The 5,978-nt window shown below is 48.2% G+C and overlaps 1 long non-coding RNA gene across 1 annotated transcript; it reads left to right on the top strand.

Annotated features, from left to right (window-relative positions):
- The first annotated feature begins 368 nt into the window (after positions 1–368).
- Positions 369–4,831, top strand: LOC121083403. Its single transcript, XR_005826346.1, has 3 exons — positions 369–1,318; positions 3,738–3,851; positions 4,609–4,831. It is a non-coding gene; the product is annotated as an uncharacterized LOC121083403 (long non-coding RNA).
- The last annotated feature ends 1,147 nt before the right edge of the window (positions 4,832–5,978 follow it).

The raw sequence follows: 5,978 nt of genomic DNA on the forward strand, positions 1-5,978 counted from the left end.
GGATTGTGGCAGTTTTGCTTAAAGCAAATTGCTTTAAAATTAGCATTTATCTCTCCACTTGTAGTTTTTTAGACATTTCTGTGGTTTGAGAACACCTGGCTGAAATGTCCACGTCTCCTGAGCCCTTCACCTCTCTTCTACCCTCGCAGCGTTAGGGTGAGGGCTAGAGGTGGCACCCTGCGATGGGTGGCAGGAGGAGCACGCGGTCTCCTCTGCCCAGGCACAAGGGGACTGCACAGCAAGCCTGGTGCTTTCCTGCCCTGTAGCTCTGCAGCTTTCTGCCTTGCCTGACGGGCATCAGGGGCTGCAGGGGGCCAGATGTGCAACACACACACGTGGTGCAGACTGGCAGCAAGGAGCAAGTCTTAGTCCCTGGGGTGAAAGTGTAACAGGTTTCTCCACAGAAGAGTGCTGGATTTTGGATGACCCAGATGCGGAATGTCTCCAGAGCAAACCAGGTTACCTCCCTGTACTGGGATGCATGGGATGTGCCAAGCAGCCCAGGCCAGATGCATGCTCTGTGCACAGAGAGCATCAGCACCGCCACATGTCCTGCTCTGCCTCCGGAGATGGGTAAAGCTGATGGACTATTTTCTGGACACCTGCTAGCCCAGGGGCTGCAAAAATACTTGGTTGCTGTGAAAAGACAAGGAAAACCTTGGCTTTCCTACAAGGCACAACATCAGACTGTACAACATAAACCACTGTGGGCTGAGCTGCTCATGTCCTGCACGCAGGTTACAAGCAGGTTAATCCTGACAATGCTCACACCTACCGCATCCAGCTCATGCAGGCAGAACTGGCAAAATTTTACTCACCAGGGGAAACGAGACCTGTGGGGGGGCTTTCTCCAAGGCCTGTCTGTGCTTTCCAGCAGTGCCGGGAAGGGTGTGCAGAGTTAGGCCCTGCTCCAAAAGACATGCCTGCGTCCCCGCAGAAAGGGGCATCGCTTCTAAGGGTTAAAGTTATTTTAAGTTATCTCTGCATTGCAGTTGCAAATCTGAGCAGCTGGGAACAACCTGCTGAACAGGAAAAAACTCAGTAAATATATACTGTCACTGATTTATAAAAGAGTGCGGAGACAATGTAATTACTGTAATTATGTCAGATACGTGCTGCAGAGTTGCCATTTGTGTTGGGAATTTTATTCTCTCACTATGGCAGGAGAATTAAAAAAAACACATACACCTGGCCAATATATTCGTGCCATGAGTAACTTACTCAGAAGCTGTTGTTTGATTGTCCTCTTTGCAGACCATGGAGCTCGTTAAGCATATCATCATCTTGGAGATGAAGGGGAGAGAGACAAGGCTTTCGGGTAGCGTGCTGTTTGCTTCACACCCACGGGGGAGGCAGATTTTGGCTGTAAAGGCGGCCTGGGCAATGCTACCCTGGGCAAGGCCATGTTGCAGTGAGATGGTTTATAGCTGTAGCTCACAAGAAGCTGCTGAAAGGGAAGTTTTGGTGAAGATGCCTGCACTCGCCTGCCTCTGCGGGTGCAGGTACCCACCGCTGGGACGGGTGGGCTGAGAAAGCCAGCAGTGGGTGCTGGGCGTGAGCTCCTGCTGGACCTGCCCTGCCCTGCCAGCCGGCAGCACTCATGGAGGGATGTAGTGGCCAGAGTGCCTCTGCCCTAGCTTATCTCCCTTTTCCATGAAGGTTTGCTGTAGCCCACTCCTGGCCTCGCTGGCAGGGTCGGGGACACCAGGCAACTCCTGTCTATGCTGACAACAGGCTGCCTGATTTTCACTCATGACTGCCATGGCAGGTGATAGCTGAGCAGCCAGAACTGTATGACTTGTATGGTCTATGGACCGTAAAATATGGGCTTATATGGGACTATTGGGTAAGGTAGGAAAGGGAAACTACAAGGAGAAACGTTTGCAAGGTACACAGGTATCGTAGGAGATGCTCACTGTGACCTGTGATGAACAGAGACAGAATAGTAGAATCATAGAATCATTTAGGCTGGAAAAGACTTTGAGGTCACTGAGCCCAGCCATTAACCCAGCACTGCCAAGTCCACCACTAAACCATGTCCCTAAGCACCACATCTACACATCTTTTAAATACCTTCAGGGATGGTCACTCAACCACTTCCCTGGGCAGCCTGTTCCAATGCTTGACAACCCTTTCGGTGAAGATAAACCTCCCCTTGTGCAACTTGAGACTATTTCCTCTCATCCTATCACTTGTTACCTGGGAGAACAGACCGACCCCCACCTGCCTACACCCCCCTTTCAGGCAGCTGCAGAGAGCGATAAGGTCTCCCTGAGCCTCCTCCTCTCCAGGCTGAACACCCCCAGTTCCCTCAGCCGCTCCTCACCAGACTTGTGCTCCAGACCCTTCACCAGCTCCGCTGCCCGTCTCTGGACACGCTCCAGCACCTCAGTGTCTGTCTTGCAGTGAGGGGCCCAAAACTGAACACAGGATTCGAGGTGGGACCTCACCAGTGCCCAGCACAGGGGGACGGTCACTGCCCTGGTCCTGCTGGCCACACTGTTCCTGGTACCAGCCAGGATGCTACTGGCCTTCTTGGCTGTCTGGGCACACTGTCAGCTCCTGTCCAGCCGGCTGTCGACCAGCACCCCAGGTCCTTTTCCACCGGGCAGCGTCCAGCCGCTGTGCCCCTGCCTGTAGCACTGTGTGGGGCTGTTGTGACCCAGGTGCAGAGCTAAGAGGAACTGGGATGTGTGGGTGGCTTTTGTAGGGAGAGGACACCCAGATTTTCAGGCCACTGCAGCACTTCTCTCGGGGATCCCAGAGGGTGGAAAGCCTCAGCTGTTCAGAGGGCTGCTGGGGTCTGGCCGGCACTCACTGCAGCTTACAGCTGGAGCTGGATGCACCCCAAACCCTGTGATTTCCAGGCAGGTTTCACTGCAGAGGCAGCAGGTTAAGTTTTTTCCCTGCACAAGCCATTAACCAGTTATTAATGGCTACAGCAACAACTCCATGTGCTTAAAAAGAAGGGAGAAAATGAGAATTTGACAGAGCTTTCCCTTCTGAACACACTGGACTGTAAGAAACGATCCCCTTGCTTAAATAGTAAGCAGGTTGGACCAATATAAGTCAGTAGAAAAATAGGCTTGCTCTCAAGAGATCTTCAGAAGTAACAAGAAAAGCAGCTTTGCTCTGCAAGTTTCATCCCAGGATCTTGGCCCAGGGAGAGCAGGGCCTCTACAGCAGTGCTGGGAGGGAGAGATGCGGAGGGGGGTGAAAACAAGGCTGAGCCCAAAGCAGCCTCACTATTTTCCTCCTTTGAAAAGTGTCAAATTCTATGGGAAAGCATACCACGGATTTAGTAATTTTGTCATTGCTGTTGTTATTTAACTCCCTGGGCATTTGTTAAATGTAAGCCCTGAGATAAAGGTGTTATACAGCAATAAAACGGCAAGCCAATTCCACGAGGAAAGAGCTGATTGCATCTTACACAAGGCTGAGCTGAGGCACAGGTGATGTGACCTGAGCGGTGTCTGACCCCAGCAGGGACTGGGACATTTTGTGTTTCAGCCATGCCTCTTCACCACCATCTTGCCTTGTTCTCCTGATTGCTTGGCTTGTTTGTAAAAAAAAAAAAAAAAAAAAAAAAAAAAATTGAATTTAAAAGAACTCACTTTTGGGTTCATAAAAACAAAGGAACGTAAACATAGCTCACCCATAGACAAGTTACTAGTCTCTGATTCAGACATGTATGATTGTTTCCCCAACAACTTCTTCCCCCTCTCCATTCTCACTAGCTCTTCCATCATTTTCAACTTCTTGTGTAAGTCAGAAAAGAGACACGTTGAAAAACTCCATTATAAAAGACCTGAAGAGTAATGAAATGAGAAGATTACAAGTTCTGCTACGAGGTGTGTATTCTCTGTGCATCACGTTTACCCATCTGTGCTGATGACAGCAGTTCCTCTGCACGCTCTTCTGCTTACTTCTTTATTAAAACGCATGTTTAGAAATGGCAGTAGGTGTAATGAGAGTGACTGCACCTATACCAGTATTAACACTCTCCCCATTTAATTTACTATGCTATATGTATACACATCTGGCCACAGTATTCTTGCAATGCATACAGTGGCTTCAGCAAAAAAAGTGTTTTTAACACCCAAGAACCAAAAAAAAAAAGAAGAGGCAGAAATAACAAACCACAGTAAATGATATATTCTCTTTATTCTGGTGAGTTGTTCAGACGGCACTGGGGCACAGAGCAAGCCATGATACTCCAAGCAATTCCAGCTCTGGACACAATCGCCTGCATACAGGGCAGTACCAAAGCAATCACTAGAAAGTGGTAGCACATTTCCCAGAGGGCTGCTTCACCTGCATCAGCTGCTATCACGTTTTATCCTCTGTTAATATGAGAGAACATTAGTCCTTCTTTTTCTTTTCTTTTTGGTTTTCTATTGATCCCAAGGTTCCTGTTTACAGTTTGGTGCTTTGATGACCATAATTTCTCCTCTGCTGAGGGTGTCCTATTGCCTCAGAAAGAAAATTATATTTCCATTTACTTAATAAGGTCACTCCAAGCTTAAGTCATTGGCCTAGCAAGAGGATGCACATAGGCCAGTTAAATGTGTAATACTTTACTCCTCTGTTTCTCATCTTCCCCTACAGGTTTAGCTGGTGTCCCGTGTGTAACGTGCTTTGGAATTTGTGTGTGGAAATGCAACAGATGCTGCCACATGCATAGCAGCTCAAGGGCAGAGTCTGGAGAAACCAAACCTAAGTTGCCAGGCTCTTATGCCACCTCTCCTGTTTTACTGAGAGAAAAAACCTCCTTGTTGCCTCTGAAGGTGGATTCCAGCATCACCAGTGGATTATGTGCAGTTTTAGTAGATCCCAGTGTCAACTTTATTTTTTCAGTGCTATGGGGCGCACAGACTGGAGCAATGCTGACACTGTTGGCCTGGGTCATCATTCACTGGCTTCAGGTTCACCTCCCTTTTCTTCACCCTGCTCAGGTTGAAGTGGACTAGTGTACCTTGTTCAGAAGTGTGGAACTCAGGTGTATTATCCCCAGACATGTAATTGGGGCTGACATATGCCTGGGTCTTTTCCAAATGCGGTGGTTTCTTTTTCTGCCTAGAAACTTGTGACAGCATTGGAAGATCTTGAGCATTTGCCCATAGCCTCTGGATATTCACAGTAATTCTGAGCCAGCTGCCAGACACAGCCGTGTCCTTGGCAAATGGCCATTGTCCATGTGCAGGTCAACTTCATACAGTATGTGCAGGAAATCCCACACATGCATACTGTATCAAACCTTGTAGACATTTGCAAGGCATCTTTTAACATATTTCAGACCTGGAAATCCCAGACAGAGACATAGCTGGGCATGTGGAGCAGAGGAATAGGAAGGACTTTCAAACTGCCTGGTTTGAGTAATTCTAATTGTATCATTGTCTTGGTTTCAGCTGGGATAGAGTTAATTTTATTCCTAGTAGCTGGTACAGTGCTGTGTTTTGGATTTAGGATGAGAATAATGTTGATAACGCATTGTGGTTTTAGTTGTTTCTAAGCAGTGTTTGTACTAAGGCAAGGACTTTTCATCTTCTCACCCCACCCCACCAACAAGTAGGTTGAGGGGCACAAGAAGCTGGGAGGGGACACAGCCAGGACAGCTGACCCCAGCTGACCCCAGGGCTATTCCATACCATACGGTGCCATGCTCAGCATATAAACCAGGGGCAAAGCTGGCCGGGGGCTGCTGCTCGGGAACTGGCTGGGCATCGGTCAGCGGGTGGTGGGCAACCGCATTGTGCATCACTTGTTCTGTATGTTTTAATTCTATTATTGTTATTATTATCATCTTCATCATCATTATTATCATTCTTATTATTTTCCCTTCCATTTCTGTCCTATTAAACTCAGTCCTATTAAACTTCTGTCCGGTTATTACCTCAGTCCATGAATTTTACTTTTTTTCCCCAGTTATCACCCTCATCCCATCCCACTGAGGTGGGGGCAGTGAGCGAGTGGTGATG

The sequence above is a fragment of the Falco naumanni genome, chromosome 2, assembly GCF_017639655.2.
Source record: "Falco naumanni isolate bFalNau1 chromosome 2, bFalNau1.pat, whole genome shotgun sequence".
Classification (NCBI taxonomy): domain Eukaryota; kingdom Metazoa; phylum Chordata; class Aves; order Falconiformes; family Falconidae; genus Falco; species Falco naumanni.